The 18,575-nt window shown below is 42.4% G+C and overlaps 1 long non-coding RNA gene across 2 annotated transcripts in view; it reads right to left on the reverse strand.

Annotated features, from left to right (window-relative positions):
• The window catches only part of LOC143897820 (uncharacterized), a 198,817-nt gene extending 182,071 nt beyond the window's left edge, over positions 1-16,746 (reverse strand). For both annotated transcript variants that reach the window (XR_013257004.1, XR_013257005.1), the window contains exons 1-2: positions 15,951-16,746; positions 14,711-14,763 (exon numbers count right to left, since the gene is read on the reverse strand). This is a non-coding gene — a long non-coding RNA (uncharacterized LOC143897820). The remainder of the gene's footprint in view (positions 1-14,710; positions 14,764-15,950) is intronic.
• Between the last annotated feature and the right edge of the window lie 1,829 nt (positions 16,747-18,575).

Genomic DNA, 18,575 nt, shown 5'->3' on the forward strand with positions numbered 1-18,575 from the left:
TATACATGCATAAAATATGTCGAAAGACACGCGCGTAAAAAGCGCGCATAATCGCGCGCGTTTGCAGTTTAATAATAAAAAGAAGAGCACAAGCGAGGTACCATCGACCAGATTAAATGGAAATATTTAGAGATTATCAATCGCGCGAGGATCAACTTGAATTTTGATATAACTGAACATCTGAATAGGTATGCGAAGGGAAAAAAATTTGATGGAATAAATTTAAATAAAGTAAATGCTATCTACTGGCCCATCAAAAAAAAAACATAATAAACGATCTCGTTTAATTTCATTTCGTTTTTCTTCGAGAGATCGATGCTGTCTTACCGTCCGCCGCTTAAAATCTAGCGTTTTCGAGCGCGCTGTATAAACAATGCACGTCAGCTTCATCTCCATCTAATCCTGTTTGGTGTCCATCGATAAACGCCAGCCCTTCTCTTTACCTCCCTCCGGCGCGAGACACCCTCCCTCTCTCACTCTTCTCCCCCTCACCTCACCCCCTCGCGCCCTCCCTTCACTTTTCCCGCTTTTCGCGCGCGCACACTTGCTCCTCGCTCGCCGAGCTCTCGGCGGAGTGGAGTTGCGCGATAAAGTCTCGAAGTAATTAGCTCGATGTTTACACAGTTTAACGTTTCCCTCGTATCTTCGGCTTTACTCCTACGCGCAGCATCTCAATTAACTTACGGCGCACTTAATTAGCCGGGCCGCAGCACGCCGCGGCTCGCAAAGCACTTTCGAATCGGTCTTGTCGATCGCCCTTTCCCAGCAGCGACGACGCGACGGCGACGGCCCAGGCGTTGCTCCGCTTTTATCATTCGCGCTCTCCCAGCGGCGGGTCGCGAAATTGCGCACTCCATATATTGTTCTGAATGGCTGTCTCTCGGAAAAACGTCGTTATATCGTCGGCCTAATTAATCAATCAATTAATCTTGCTATTTCAGAACGCGAATCTTTACAGGAAACGTACATTTATTCCAATATTATATTTTATATTTATCGCTAGAGTGTTAAATCAATTTTTGTTTGATTTATGTTGAATTTAATTTGACCATAATGTGATGACTAAAGAATCGCAAAGTTATTGTTATATCATATTATATACTCGTTCGACGTGAACGTCTGGCAAACCTGCGATACGGCAAATGTCGGCTTCGACGTCGACAAATTGAAATTGTTATCGACATCCGGCCGACTCTTCGCTCATTCAACGTTGCGTAATCTCGATGATATTTCTGGGATCAATGGATCAAGCCAGCTCCATCGACCTTATACGAATTGAAATTTCTCAATGCAACGCTCCTCCCGACGCGACCCCGCGCTACATCGAATGACGTCCGCGCGCGAGGCTTTATCGCCTCTCGTGATTGCGGCCGTCGATTTTCTTCCGCCGCACGGCAAAAAGAGACTGGGGTGGATGAGTTGGACGATATCGAGGTTTTTACCCTGCGATTGATTCTCGTTTCACTTGTGTAAAAAGCCATGGATTTTAGAAACATTTTACTGCGAAAGATAATGAACTTCTTTTCGATCTTGATCATGATCATTATACCAAAACTTAACTATTCTATATTACAAGTAATAATTTAAATAATTTTACTTTATTCCCAATTTTCAAATGCAATACAGATGAAGAAGAAATTGCAATCCAGAATAGAATTATTTATTAAAAATGTATAAACGGAAGAGAATGTGTCACACGAAATAAATGCCTGAATATTTCCTTTGATTATTCAAGTCTGTTATAGTAATGGTAATTAAATCTATCGTCCAATTCTCAGGACCCGAGGATCTTGGACTTGCGCGAATTCTCTCCTCGGAATTTATTTAGTGAAGAGACTGGCGCGCGCTAAATAAATTTCCATAAACCGGTGCGCGATATGCTGGCCCTCCGTTCCTGGCGGAGCGCATATATATAATACGTACTCGCTGCTTGAGTATTCGCGGCACGAGAACCTGGCAGCGGTACGTCATTCGCTCTGTCGCTAATCAGAACTAACCGCCGACGCGTGACCCGCATCTTCATCCTCTATCGGCGAAACAAAGAGAAAGAAGCTGCGCGCGAGACGAGAGAGAGAGAGAGAGGAATCGCGGCCATCTTCGCATCTCCGCTCCATCGACATCGTCCCCGTTTTACGAGCACTTCCTGCCAGACTTGTTATATCGGGGCGAAGTATCGGTATCAATATCGGAAGGAATATAAATGCCTCCAACTGATAATATTGTCAAGAGGGCACGTATACGCAAGATCTCTCCCACACTAAATTCACTCTCTTTTGCCTGAGGATTCCGAGTTGATTTTTGCTTTACAAACGTATGACAACCGAAGCAGTCTTTATAAACGATCTATACGATGGACTTTTTGAAAATTATGCTTACCAGATACAAAAAATTAATTTCAAGCTTGATACATATAACTTTAGTTAAGCTTAGTTACTCAAATATAAGCAAAATTTAAAAGACGATAAATAGTAACTTCCTCCACAACTTTTTGAAAAAATATAACAAACAAAAATTAAAGAAAAGAAAGCTTTTTAAAAAGAAAATTGCTAAAAGTAAAACGAGCAAAGAACATATTTCCAAATGTTACTCAAATATTAAAAAAACCGTTTTACGAACCGATATTATATCTCGAGGGCTGACTTTTCGCAATGCCTCTTAAAAGTCGAGCAAAATATAGAGAGCTTGGTGCGGAAACGGTCCAAGCGAATTCCCTTAAATCACTAGGCGGATGGTCGGCCCTCTCGCCGACTCCGGGAGTGTCTCTCTCTCTCTCCCCCTCTCTCTCTCTCTCTCTCTCTCTCTCTCTCTCTCCTCCTTCGAGTTCTCGAATCGTCTTTATCGAGCGGTCGATCTACGGACCCGGCACCTCGGTGCCGTACCGTTTTCCTCGAGTCGAAGCTGGTTGAACGCGCACGAACACGCGGGGCGCTGGATAATACAGTCGTCAGTTGATTTATGGGTTAATAGTTAACCGGCCGTAAATAATGCTAATCACACTCTTATTATACGTTCCGTCGCGCCGCGGCCGGGAATGTTTTGTCCGGGCCCGTTTCAAAACGGCCGTAAGGGCCGAGAGCGAGATCGGCCGAATCCTCGCACGTCGCGTCCTCTTTGTCAACCATGAGCATTTTCAAACCCGGGTTACATGTCCCAAAGATATTAGGATTGCAAAAATGCACTAGCAAATAATCCTTCAGAAAACTTTCTTACACAAAATCCCAGTTTCTTTCAAATATTACTTTCATCATACTCGTAATTCAGATATTCCTCATGGGATATCTTCCGAAGGATAAATACCTCATTACAATGCTTTATTATGATCACAGAAAATAAAAATAATAATAAAACACCCCCCCCAATTTCGTGTCGTTGTTTTATTTACTATCCCCTTTATATCAGAATTCCATATATTCAACATTTATAAGAAAAGGGACGATATATATATATATTCGGCACCCTACTATTTGTACGTGCGTCAGGAGCGCAGAAAAGGATGAGTATTGAATGCGCGGACCAAATCGAAATCCGCATCGTGGCACAGCCTCCCTCGGAACCCACGGGATCGGAAATCGACGGCTTGTCCAACCTACACACGACGGCGGCGAATAAAATGCCCGATACATTTTATTTGGTCCGCGCGCGAATGGCACCATCGGCGCGCTGACGCAGCGTTTTCCGCCCCAAAACGAGCGGGAGGACCGAAGAAAAAGGCGAGCACCGGAGGGGTGGTTTTCGCCGCTGTGAAAACGCCGCCGGTGTCCAAATCGGATCGAGGATTTAGCCCGCTCGGAATCCGCCGCGGATTGGATTGTATTTCGTGGCACACGTACAGTTTTCGCTGACACTTTTGCTTAGAGCACGCAAGCGAGAAATTCCAGCTCAATTACACTGAGAAAGATTTTCACGTCACAATCTTGTCCGTCCCGCGATTCGGATAATACGAAGATTCTTTCGAAACGCGACCTCAAATCGATCTGAGCGAGCTTTTTCGATTCGCCGTATAAAGAGAAAATTGCGATTATTTACCTGTTATCTAAATTAGAATACATTGCAGTTACATTACGTTATCTCTAAAATTGAATCGTCGGGCTCACCGGAAGCACTTTTACATCCTTGTAGTAAATTATTAGTATTGTATTGTCAAATAACTTAATTCAATTTGTAAAGTCTTCAGATGATTTATAATTTTGTCAAATAGCAGGATAGAATTCTATTTCACATATATTGTGACGTATGTGTGTATGTGTGCGGTTCAAATGATTCTTTAAATATTTTTCGTTACACGCTGCGCGAAATTATAAGTATAGATTTTTATTTATATTCTGATGTGAATTACAGATCGATTAAAGCGCGTTCAATCGTCGTAAAATATTACGAACAATTAATTCGCAGTTTATTTCTGAACGAGCCAACGATTCCGCGTTCGATCTATATACGTTCTGTATTTTAATAAAGGGTATATAGCCGCGTAAAGAGATAAGACAGCGAGAATGCACGTGCTCGCGCGCGTTTGAGTGCGTGCATGCGTGAGCAACGCCGAGATATTGATATAAACAGGGGGCAGGGCCGAGCTGGAGCGTGCTTTGTAATCAGGGCCCCATTAACATCGGAGGTGGTCAATCTGTGCGAGAACGTTGCCCGGACCGGGGCATCGTTCGAGGCTATCCCCGACTTTTCGCGCGGCTCTCCACGCTGCCTCGCTCATCTTTCATCCCTCTTCCCAAGAAGATGCCACGCGCTGACGTCATCTTCCTTTCCCCCCTTCCCCGTGGAGTGCGCACCTGTCCCGTCATTTACGAAACGTCGAATTATGCTAAGTGCGATCCGATATACGACGGATACGCCCGGTGCGAATCTATATAGACGATATAGTGATGTTTGCATTCGACCGACCGCCATTTTTTGTCTCCGTAATTCGCCCCGAGACAAATACTGCGGTGCAAAGCTGATCATGATAAAATATCAAAATACCCGCGTACTTTCTCTTTATTATTTCATAATATTTAAAAGTATCGATAACTTCTCTTCAATAGTATCATAAATATTAATACAATATGCTTTATATATAGAAACGGAGTACGCGTAATTTTAGTTGCCCGTCATGGCCGTCATCGATTTTTATAAGTTTTCTTCTAATCAAATTATTACGGTTGATATAAAAAAAATACAACTGATGCATCGGGCTTTAATTGCAACGACGGACGCATCACAAAATATTCTCCCATTTTCAGAAAATGGCAATCGAAATTCGCGACGACGACAAGCAAGAAGAAGAGGAAGAACAAGGGGGAGAGGGATCAAGAACGGCGTAATCTCGATATCGCCGAGGCATCAAGGCATCGGTGCCATCGAGCTGTGAGGCTAAGTATACATTTTATCCGTAACGCGTTCGCCATTACCCTATACGATGCCCAGGCCACGAGCTAAGTAACGGGCCGTGAGGCCCCGAGAACGGCTTCGTAATGCGATGTGTGTGCAGCATAAGTGGCCATCAGCCAACATAAACAATCGCCATGGTAAGTATACGGTGCGACGATATCCGTTCCTCCTCCTCCCCTCCTCCTCGCCGCTCCACCTGCGCGAGGGGGACTCTTCGGGGCCCGATAGGGGAGACGGAGAGACGGTGTGCCGCAGCACGCCGCGATGTAATGGAGCCATTATCGCTGGATAACTTCATCATCGGACACTGGCGTAGGCCGGGGGGAAAAGAGACGTAATCTTCCGGTCAAGGGGGTGGCAGAATCGATGATGGGAACGGCCAGTGACGTCTTATAGACGGAGGGAGTTGATGTCTTCAAGCTTCAAACTCTGAAGATCTTATCATAAACAATGTGAAGAGATGTTTCGTTATTTACCCATCACCTTGTGTTCACTAAAAGTATTAGGGTCATTTTTCTGAATTTATTATAAAAACAATAAAAAGATTTATTAATATTCGGGTTTTTACGTATGAAAGTACAAGTCTTAAGGTAATAACAAATTTTTTTTTAGATTTTTAAAAACAAAATGACAGCTCTTGCAAAACAATCCTTTTTTTTCCTTGACCTTTCTTGCCGTACCGCTACAATAAGTCGCAATTTTGTACCTAAAACAAACCAAAAATTTTCTGAAAATACGGCCCAAAATCTAGTAAATATATCGTAAGATTTTTTCGATAAATTAAAATTTGCCGATTCTATGGCCGATTTTCAAGTAATTTTTTCCAAAAGAAAAAAAAAATTCAAATCGACACCCTTTTTTTAACCAATCGGAAAAATCCTACGATGTTCACTAGATTTTGGGCCGTAATTTCAGAAAATTTTTGGTTTGTTTTAGGTACAAAATTGCGACTTGTAGCGGTACGGCAAGGGAGGTCAAGGAAAAAAAAAGGATTGTTTTGTGAGAGCTGCCATTTTGTTTTTAAAAATCTAAAAAAAATTTTTTATGTACCTTATAAGACTTGTACTTTTACATGTAAAAACCCAAATATTAATAAATCTTTTCATTTTTTTACAATAAATTCAGAAAAATGATAGCGAACACAAGGTGATATTACAAGTGTGTAAATTTTTTCATGTAGTTTTTTCTAGGAGTTTTATTCACTTAGAGTCATACTTTGGGCCACGAATTAATACAAATCTATGATAAATATATGAATTTGTAATTCTCAACTTGATTATTTGTCAGCTCCAAAAATGTTTTGGTATTTTTCGAGAGGTCTCTACCGCATTCGGCAATAGTTATACAAATTTTAGGTAATAAAAATGGCGTATGATATACACGCAATATTTTGCTGCTGCAGTTTGATTACTGAGAAGATAAATATTAGTTTATTGAAAATGTTATACATTTAGCTTGGGTAGAGACACGCGGAGATTTATGTGATCTCGCCAGTTTATTTCCTTATTCTGCAGCTTTCCTTTTATCGTTTATTTCGTCGGACGCGGCTCGCCGCGATTTTATCCGAGGCGCGTTCGCCTATTGCGCACGTAAGAGCTCGTTGACTTTATTGGAACGCGTTCTCCGAACCGAAGCGTTTCGCCAACGCCATCGCCGGTGTCATAAATTTCGCGAGCTGCGACGAATTATTTGCGGCGGCGCGGCGCGATGGCGCGGCGGGTTCCGCGGGACGATTTCTCGAAATCGTCGCTCGCCCCCGTCCAAGGGATCGGAGTCGGGGCCCCGGTATCAATCTAAATTACAAATTCCATCGAACAATATGGCGTGAACGGAGGGAGGACCTCCGGTCGTTAATGCGAGCGAACCGAGAGAGAGGAAGATTGCGCTCGCTGGCCGAGAGCGTGGAGCGCATTAACTTAATTTATTTGCCCTTTATTCGGCCGTCAGACGCGCCGCCAGACATCGACCGGCGCGGGCGATGCCACTTGACATCAGAACGCGTTTGCGACTTTGCGAACTATTCAGAGGAATAGTTATTTACGAGTGGTGCGAATCGTGCCGGCCATTGCACCTAACTTAAAACCGTTGAAATTATTGATTGAAATTAATTCCCATTGAAAAGTAGCGTGAAGTTTGAAATGAATTTAAATTAATTCTTCCAAGTATTAATTTTAATTGCGTTTATACATGCGCGTGTGTTAAATGATTATTTTTTCCATTTGAGATATTTTATTTAGAAGAGAAAGCTATCGCAGAGTTAAATAAAATTATATTTGATGCATTATGTTGTGAAATAATAAATAATATTGTAAAATATTTAAAACTACAATACTATACAATACTACAATACAGCGCGTTTAAAATTGTTGTGAAATAAAGTTAGTAAGTTACCGATGAGAAAACATAAAGTTTTCCAAAGGAGACCGAGAAAACGAAAGTTTGGCTATATACAATCCTCATCGAAAACACAGAGTCGATATGAGGCAATAAATTCTACGCGGGACAAAGTTCACGGTAACCGCAATAGACCAACCCTAAGTACGGGGTGTAGTCCGGACCGAGTCCGTATTAAGTTTTCGGGGGATGTAAAGCGCGGTCGTAACAAGGGGTGGCTTTCCTATATATGATTTCGGGACGAGACCACCAACACCAGCGATCGTCGGGACGCGTCCGTGAAACGGGGTAGTTTCAACCGCTATTGCGCCCCGCTGACAAAAATTATATTTGGATTACAAGCATTATCGTCGGGGACTAAACTTGACTTTTATGGCAGCGAGTTTCGGGGGTTTGCGCTCCGTCGGTTTCTCTCTCATTCAATCGGAAATTAGGCCAACAATCGTCACAGATTTTCATAAGCAATGTTACGTTTCAATCTTTTTTATTAATAAGTCATTTATTAATAATTTCGTAGTGTATTTTTATTAATTAGTTACAACAATTTATTTAAAACAATAATAAATTTGTATTTGTAAACTGTATAATAATATATATAAAATTCCTTTTACTTCCAGCTTTAATTAAAAAAATAACATCTTTAAATGACACTTTTATAAAAATAAAAATAAAAGTACAATTTGAAGATATTATTTTTTAAATAAATCTACAAGTAAAAAAAAATAGGAATTCTAAAACAGTTTACAGATATAAATTCGTTATCATTATTATCAGTTGCGTAACTATAGTTGTCATAAAGGGAAAGAATTAAAACATTAAAATATTGACGTTACTCACATATTTTTCTTGACGAGTTTTATCTGCGATTAATGAAAAGAAGAAAAACTTTTGTGATGGAAGAAGCACGAAAAAATTTGATATTAATTATCTATACAGATCTCCCGCGTGACCCGCTAGTGAAAATGATTCTGCGACACTGATGACGTCGCGTTCGCTTAACACTGATGAATGTCGATTAGGTTCGCGATTTCCATCCTTCGCGCGAATTCATTTCCCTATTATTTCGCGACGTCGCCCAGGTGATATATGAATTGTTTGGTACGAGAACGCACGCGCGAATTGTCCTAAATATCCATCGAGCCTCTCCTCGGGGTGTTGAAGCGAGTCGCGTGCCGGGCATCCATCATCCCTTTAAAAGGGTCGCCGAAGGGAGGGAAAGCCGGTCCGCTAAACGTTGTCAAAACGTTGACGAAGTCACGTGCGAGGTTGAAGAAACGCCCGTTGATCGACGAGCGCGCCTTCGGATATTTTGCCCCGCGATTCATCCTTCGAGGATGCATCGCGCTCTTCTAAAATTTCCATTTTGAGAACCGAAGATTACTGGGAGAACGGAAGACTTAATCATGATATTGACGCAGCGTAGCTGCATTGATATCTTGTGAAATTTAAAGCAATAATTTATAAACGTTTCTTAATCTGCGCACACTCTGGCCAGTTAGGAATAATCAGAAAATCGGGCGAGATTAATTTGCAAATTTTAACATCAGGCAATGCATTCCACAATATCCGGCCCACTCTCCGGCCGTAGGATAACAAAGTAGAATTTAATTCAGGCGACTTCAGGTGGTTGTCTGAGGGTCGGACTCGGGCAGACTCTCTCGTTCAGCACGTTGGCAGTGATTTAAAATGACACGCGCTGCAGGCTAGCTGGCGTGCCTGCCCGGCCGGCGCGCTCGGCTCGGGGTCATCCCCAGGAGTGCAGTACCTCACAGTCAGCCGCCTCCGGTTTCATACGACGCGATTAAAAAGCTTCCGCTCCGGGCGCTGCGGATGGAGCCCCGCGAATTTATCAGCCCGCAAGACAGATCTCGTCCCGAAAACGATCGTCTCGCCCCGAGTCGAGTTATTCCCGTACGATTTGTAGAAGGCATGTCTCCACACGGCCCGGACGACCGGCCGTTAACGATTCCCGAGGTCGACCTCACTTCCTTTGATAGCGGCGTCTTAAAGTCTGTCACGGTCACACTGGGAGAGCCAGTTGCGCGCGCTTTCGTAATCTCGGTCTTCATCCCTCTCTCGCGCTCGTCCCCTCCTGGATCCTCCCTCGCCAACGGATATTAATTATCCTCGGCGATAATGACCATCACGCGCGAGCAACGAATCCGTTAATTGGCCGGCCGGAGATTGGCCGGCTTCCTAGTGTGAGAGACAAGTGTGCCGATTGATAGGACGGAAATAGATCGCGGCGGAACTTAAAATCGGAACGGCGAATTCACGACTTTCCACGCGGCTGATTTATGTTTCCTCCTAGAGCGGAGAGTCGCGGCCTAGTTTGCATCGCTGGAGCGATGCGCCGCGCGCTATAATCGATATCGTTCTGTAATTTTCCGACGTGCCTCTCTCGCTGAAAAACCGACCAACAGAGAGCGATTTCTTACTGTCCGGAATTTCTCCGAGCTGCAGAGCGTCGACGATTTAATATAGATTTAAATATAAAAGACATATAATATATATAAAAATGGGAAATAAACGCGATGCTGCGACGAGAATTGTAATAATTGATCGTTCGGCTTTCGAAAAACGGAACTGATTTATCTGACGTAGAAGATGCGCGCATCAATCATTCGCAATCGCCACGTAATGATTTCGCAACCGTTGTGTTCGCTGAAAACGGCCGTAGATTGAAGGAGCTTGCGAGAGACAGTTAGATTAATGTCGAATACTTTACGTGATGAAAAAACTATCAGCGGATTAAAACGTAATCATGAATCGTAAAAAAATAAACTTATATTATCTCGTATACTATTTTAAACGCCTGTCTTGTAATTTTATGCTCTTGCGACGTTATCGTCGACTTATTTTGGACAGTATAAAAGATTTTGACCTATTTGGCTTATTCTATCAGAGAAAGAGAGAGAGAGAGAGAGAGGAAAGGGGGGAATTTGCGAGATAGGGAGGAAGGTGATAAAAAGGATGTCGGGCGGGAAAAGAGGAGACGGCAGAGAGAGAAACGGAGATCAGATAGAGTGGCGTACAATGTTGTAGCGGGATCGCGAAAAGAACAACAAATCCAGTGGCTTTATCGGCCATCGCCGGTGTAATCCTATAGGTACTTAGCGTGAAATCCCATAATCGATAGTTTGCTTAACCCGATGCCACGTGGCGCCGCGTGCGAGCCTCCATTAGAACTGGCTACGCACACCTTTAATGCGAAGTGTGTTACGTTGCGAGAGAGAGAGAGAGAGAGAGAGAGAGAGAGAGAGAGAGTGCAAAGCTCGTAGGGTGACCGTATCTCTATGTTAATATGGGAATGTGGACCCAACGGTGGCCCATGGGGGAATTCGATACGCCCCGCGCGACGCATCTGGACGCGGCTTTCCCGCGACCGACTTAATTACCGGAGTCTAACGAGCTTCCCTTGCGGAAAATTTTCTCCTCCGCGAAAGTACTGAGAGACAAACTAGCGCAGCGCTTACGAAAGTAAGTACGATGATATCGTGCGACGATTAGCTGAGCGAGGAAATCGTCGTTCAAGTGGCCTCAAAGAATCTGTTTAGTAACGTTAAAATATACAAGTTTCAGAATTTAAGAACAGAAAGATAACGTAACAAAGAAAGTAAAAAGTAGGGAGAGATGGACGATCTTTGAGTGTTATTAACAGATTAAGCAGTTCCAAAAAGAAGTAATTAGCACTATCAATCACGAGGATCTCGTCATTGCGCAAAAATGTACATCTTAGATTTATCTGTTTCCATTTTTAGTAAAACTGGATTTATAGTTTTTTGTAAGTAGGTTTTTTCGTAAGTGTCAAATGGATCAACCATATTTCGAAATTTTTGCTACTACAAACAACTACAAACGAAATGCTAACGTTTTCCGTTAAAAAAAATTGATTTTTCGTCGGGTGCCAGGTTCACATAGGCGTGAACGGATATTATATTGAAAGTTCAGTATTATTTTAATACGCGAAAATGGATTCTCAAGCGATATTCGCGGTATAGAGCAATAGGATTTATTAAAAGATGGAATTGGAAGTTCTTCTCACAAAGAGAATATGTTAATCACAGGCGAGATCGTGACCAAGGATACTTACGATCGATCATGTGCGATCTTAGATTACTTGAACGGATGTGGAGTATCTTCGTTTAAATCGGTGAAGCTAACTTCATATCAATTTTATCAAAGTGTTAAATAAACAATAAATGATGGACAAAAAAGTAAAAAAAAATATAGTAAATAAAATATAACTAGTACTAAATGTTACTTATTGTCAGTTCTACATAATAATGTGTATCGAACGTGTATCTAGCACGAAGAAACGCTCGCTCACTCGCTCCTCCGCGTTGTCAATTCTAATTCATTCGCGGTCGTTGACATTCGCGGGGAGCTCTCGCGGTCCAGAAATGACCGCGTGCAGACCCGTGACAGAAATACCAAAGCAGGAAGCGGTTTGTCGACGATAGAAGACGGTCGATTTCCAATCGTTCACCAGCGGACATATCTACTGGCCTCTCGATGGCTCGACAGCGCGGCCGGCCGAAGAAAACGAGCAGAAGAACGGCGAAGCGAGAGCGCGCGGCGGGAGATAAGGCCTTTGAAGATAGCCGCAAGGTCAGCTCGTGGATGTGACCCCAGCATCCTGTCCGACTGAATTCGAGTTTAATGAATAACTATTGAATCCCGCCTCTATCGTTGCCAATAAGAGCAAAGAGGCGGCGCGCCGTCGCCTCCGCCGCCGTAGTCGCTTGCATGGATAAGGAAATCGCTAAGCTTCTATTTTATGAAGCGCGGCGGTTTCGACAAGCGCAATCGGACGTCGGGAATCGATTAGGTTCGACGTTTGTGCGTGCACGGAACTGACTGCAGCCTACAACGTGACCCGATCGCAAATGGATCTGTGAAATTGGCACGACAGTCTACGAATTTCCAAAAAATACTAATAGTTGTAATAGCACTTTTTCATAGTTCTACATGTGCCTGATAAAAATTAAAAAAAGTTCCGCATTCCTTATATTAAAAAATTGTAATTGAAAAAATGTCGTGCTAGCTTCGCGAATCTAGCAAGGTACTCTCTCCACCAATTAACAATTTTTAAATAATTTTTAATATACGCGCTCAGCACGATGCTTAATGTAAATGCTGTTTGTAAAAATAATACTAAAACACAGAACTCTTGTAGAACTGCCGAGAACTACCTTTAGAACTGCCAAAAATCGTCAGCACGACACATTTTCTCCAAGTGTTGTGCTGGACACGATCTTTAAAAATTGTTTTAAAAAATAATTAATCATCAGAACCCTTTTTAGAACTAATACTAAAACACAGAACTCTTGTAGAACTGCCGAGAACTACCTTTAGAACTGCCAAAAATCGTCATATTAATATAAGAAATGCGAAACTCTTTTTAATTTTTTTTAGGCACTGTAGAACTATGAAAAGTGCTATTAGAACTATTAGTATTTTTTTTAAATTCGTAGACTCGTGCCAACTTGACAGATCTATCGCAAATAAAGAAACAGTCCGTCTCTCTCTCCTTCTCTCTCTCTCTCTCTCTCTCTCTCTCTCTCTCTCTCTCTCTCTCTCTCTCTCTCTCTCTCTCTCTCTCTCTCTCTCTCTCTCTCCCCCTCTACTATCCCCGGATTATATCGATGCGAAGCGAGATGTTAGAAAAGTCGCGTGATTGCGCGCGTCGGCTTAATTAACTGTAGCCAATCGGCGTGCTGCGTATTGAAACCATTTTCACGGCGATTGGAATTAGAGCGACCCGCCATTCCCCACCGAAACACCGACGGAGGCCCGTTCCCATGACGCGGAAACGAGGCGTACGTAATCGTGTGTACAAGCAATTCGACGTGGTCGGGAAGCTATAGGAAGATGGCTAAATTATTTGGGAACATTTCTCCCTGGGTAAATTATTTGGGAACTGCCATGCACACCGTCAACCATTTTTCGAGAAAGTCGGGTGCCTGCAGGTCCACATAAGTTTCGTTCACTACCACGACGAAGCAATGCAATCCTCAGGATCCCGTCTTTGTAACTTCAGGATCCCGGGCAACTCGGGCAGATATAATTTAAAATCTATGCTTCATGAACCACACATTAAGAACGCGTTTGAGCATCATCGTACATCATTTTCTAAGTCATTGCATTTCAAATATTTTTTGTCATGGCACCTATATGTGTACTAAAATCATAAATCTGTAATTGTAATTTTTATCATTATAAAAATACCGAATATATTTTAAGAAAAGTAACAGAGCACGAAACATGCTGCCGCGTATCTTGATTTATCAGACGCCGCACCACAAATAATTTTCTCGATTTGAAAGTGGAGCTACTATACGTCGAAAAGAGGTTCCACGTACAAGAGAGCTCTGTCCCAGCTTTCGGATCTTAATACCTATGAAAGTTCACGCGAGTCTCGAAAGATCCTCTCGCAGGTGGCTGCGGCTGCGGCGCGTATCTCGCGCCCGTTCCCCTAACGCCCGCGGGGTGGGGAGGGGGGAAGCCGGTTTGCGGTTTCTCGCGAAATTTATGATGATTAAACGTTCGGTCCGGCCGAGAGGTGCGACGACTTCATTGACCTACCCGCATCCATCGCGCGGTCTCCTCGGACAAATTGGATTATGATTTTATGCCGCGCGCTGCAGCTAACGTGAACGAGGAACGAGCCCCGCGTGCTGATTGCCGATCGCGTGAAAGGGAGAGGCGCATCAGGCAGGCGAACAACATCGCGGCGCGCGTCAACCGAAGCTTTCCTCGACGTTCTTTGCGTCGCGGTCGTCGCGATAATTATTAGCGGTAGATTGTTGTAATCCGGCGATCGTAACGGATAGATTTATATTAACAAACGTCGGAATAGGCGCTCTGTGGGATGTAATTATTTTGTAAGCAATAACAAATCCATTACTTCGGATTAAAATGAGAGATGACTCACCGGCACCGATGCGCAACAACGGAGTCGTAACTGCATCGTCGCTACGTTGTGATCTGTAAAATACAAATGTACAAATCAAATTATAACAGCGCTCAAGATAATCGATATCTACGTACATACATATGCGCGCAATGATTATATTTCTGGAAATAACTGCGCGCGTCAAAATTTTTATTCTTTCACGTGAATTTACGAGAAACCTTGTTGTTCGATGCAAGCTTCTTTTAATATTTATACATAGAAATCTTTCTTCCTATTATTTTCATATAAATCATTCGTTTCAGGAAATATAATTGAAAATTAACGATTAATATCTCCATTTCTACCAATGCAGATTGACTTTAATCTCGGTTGAATAATATAATATTTAACAACAGTTCTCGATAGTTCTAATCGAATCCCACACATATATACCTACAATTTTAGATCGATATATTTCACCAATTAACAATTTTTAAATAATTTTGCAGCATGACGTTTAATAACAAGTGTCGTGCTGATGATTTTCCGCGATTTAAGAATTAATTTCGACAGTTTTAAGAAAAGTTTCGGTGATTAACTATTTTCTGAACAATATTTAACAGTTACGTCCAGCACGACACTTAAAAAATCGAAATTGAAAAAATGTCGTGCTAACTTCGCAAATCTACAGCACGGCACTTTCTCTCCTCTAAAGCACCAAAATGTGTTGAATCTCGGTTTAACTTACTTTTTATCTTTTTCTAATTGGGTTCTTAAGTAAAATTTTTTTATTAAGCGGTATCCATAATTAATGTAGAGAATCTAAGCCGATTTTTAGTACTTTTTGAATTAAAAAAAAAAACCCAAATTTGAGAAAGTTATAGCTTTCTAAAGTTTCTTTGATGACGGCAACTTCAAAAGATTTCGCAACAACATTATGACGTCACGCACATTTTCGTGTACTATATTTTCTTCAATTTTGAAGATATTGCAAAAATTCAAAAAGTTTACAAAGGAAGTATGCCATGATCTATCAAAATATACTGTTAGGTAAAAGTCGGTTAAAGACCGAATTCTTTAGAAGTAAAAGGAGATGAAAGTTAAACCGATATTAAAATTAATCTGCACTGGTGTAGAAATGGATATCTTTTAAGCCCGCAAGAAACAGATATGTATTACAAATAGTATAAATAATAATTATTACGTAAATAATGTAAGAATAAGAGTGTAATTGAACAAGTCATTATTATTCGTATATAAACACTAATAATTTACTTACCGCAGGGTTGTTCCGTCGTTGCCCGACGCCTCCCAGACCTCGTCCTCCTCTCGGCTCTCGGCTTCCCTCGTCGTTGCACCGCTGCACCGTCGTGGCACGAGACACTCACTCGCGGAAAAAAAAAACGGTTAATTACGTTATTACGTTCGCGCGGCGTTTAACACGGCACTCCCGGTATTAACTGTACGCGCACTTAGTCACGATTCACGATAAAAGAACAGCGCGAGAAGGGTTAAGATCCTTTCGAGACTCACGACATCTGCATCTGGCGAATACGCACTTACATCTCGGCATCTAGCGTAACGGACGGATTCGAATTCGAAGATTGCACGGCTGTCGGCTAACTTCATGGCGACGCTACCTAGCCGGCAGCCGCGCTTCACGTATCGCTCGAACTGACGATATGCGTATATTATGGCTCCTGTCTTTCGGGGCGCAATACAGGCAGAAGATTCGCGGCCGGTCGATGGGTTTAGAGTTAAGAGAACGCGAAAAACGCGGAGCGGATTGAACACAGCCTCGAACTCGCACCGGCACTTGGCATTAATCCGTCCGCGACCGCCCGCTTCTTCTTCTTCTTCTTCTGTAAATGGCCTGAGAGCTATACAGCTCAAATACGGCCAGGACGAACCTCTTGTCGTAAAGCCGTGAGGCGTGTCTATTTTCACATTGCACTGACGCGAGTATGTGTAGTTGTGTGTGTATGTCCGCGGTGTCGGGAACTCGGGTTAATGCCGTGGGTTCGTTAGGCCCAAGGAACTGCGCGGATCACTTCCCCCTGCGGCCCGCGACTGCCCGCGACTACGGCATTTACGTTACGGCAATAGGAAAAATTTGGCAACAGCGGTGGAGTGGGGGAAGAGCGTACGCCGCGTGACGCGTCTCGCGAGGCGCGAGTTTCCAGGAAACAGGAAAGCCGAGCCGGCCTAGCCCAAAAAAAACAAAAACAACCTCGGCGACGTAAACGGCAACGAAACGATGGCTCGCGCGAGCGATGTTTTTTATAAGTTTTTAAGGCTAATATATCGATTTTTGTATTTATTCGCAAGAGAAACTTTATGCGTAAATTCTGTTCTTACAGAAGCGTTGCAAGTTGATTGGTTAAAAGCCATGCGATATGGCCAATCGACTTGCAATTTTTCTTGTATGATAACGCGCAGAAATAATAACTCTAAAGAACTACAAGTAATCATCGAGAACGAGACGTCTATAATGTAATTCAACGATCAAACGAGCCCGCCGAAGGCGGAAATACTTTAGGGTGGGAAGTAATCATCTTCGAGAGAACGAGACGTCTTCATATAATTTAGATCGAACCTCGACGGGCTCGTTTGATCGTCGAATTATTTCGCTTTGGCTTTTCTGAAAGGCTACGTTCTTGGTGTTCTCGCCCCCCTCCCCGCGCTCTCCCCAAATTTTTTCGTGTCGCGCCTGCTCCGCGTGTTTCTCATGCCTCTATTACCTGACGTCGAGGAAGAAGTTTTGCTCCCGGATGAGTAGAGTATGCGCCAAGTGTCGGAATCGACGCGGGTGCGATCGTCTCGATGCGTATGCAAATCCATTCAATCGTGATTAACGAGCTTGGCGACGTTTGTTGCTTCGTAAACGGCGTCAAAGTAATAAAGTATCGCGTCCTACCGCGTCACCGCACCGCACATAGCGGATTTCGAAAGTTTCGATTTCGTGGGACGCGAGTGAATTATACGCGCGGGGAAGCATCCTTCGTAATTAACCGGTTTTTCCGCGAGCGAGTGCCAGCGACGCGAGGAAAGCCGAGAACCGAAGAGGAGAACGAGGTCTGGAAGGCATCGGGCGACGCAGCGGAACAACCGTACGGTAAATAAATCATTGTTACTTGTGTACGAATAAAGCAACGACTTGTTGAATTACATTTTTATTCTTATATTATTTATATAAAATTCATATAATTCACATAATTGTTTGTACTATTTATAATACGTATTTCTTGCTTATAGTCGTTTATTTTCAATTATATTTCCTGGAACGCATGACTTATATGAAAATTATATAGAGAGGAAGATTTCTATATGTATAAATATACTGTAAATATATTAAAAGAAGCTTGCATCTAAGAACAAGGTTTTTCGCAGAAACTATATACAAATATTTTAATAATTATTCACTTGAAAGAATAAGGATTTTGACGCGCGCAGTTATTATTTCCTGAAATAATCATTGCGCGTATATGTAAATATCGATTATCTTGGGCGGTGCTACAATTTTATTTGTACATTTGTATTTTACAGATCACAACGTAGCGACGATGCAGTTACGACTCTGCGGTTGCGCATTGGTGCCGGTGAGTCATCCCTTATTTTAATTAGAAAAATAATAGATTTGTTATATATATTGCTACAAAATAATTACATTTTACAGAGCGCGATTGCGATATTTGTGTATAAATCTATCTGTTGCAATCGCTGGTTACAAGTCTACATCACTGGTTGACAATCATTTTTAGATTAATTTGCTATTAATTAAACAAAACTGGAACGTCTTGGTAACACTTCAATATGCAGTATGCACCACGTTTTAAAAATATATTTTCCGAATATTGAATATTCTGCAGCAATTTATAGATAACAATGCAAAACTGATTACCTA

Source organism: Temnothorax americanus, unplaced genomic scaffold, assembly GCF_048541705.1.
Source record: "Temnothorax americanus isolate GAGA-0224 unplaced genomic scaffold, ASM4854170v1 Scaffold21, whole genome shotgun sequence".
In the NCBI taxonomy this organism is placed as follows: domain Eukaryota; kingdom Metazoa; phylum Arthropoda; class Insecta; order Hymenoptera; family Formicidae; genus Temnothorax; species Temnothorax americanus.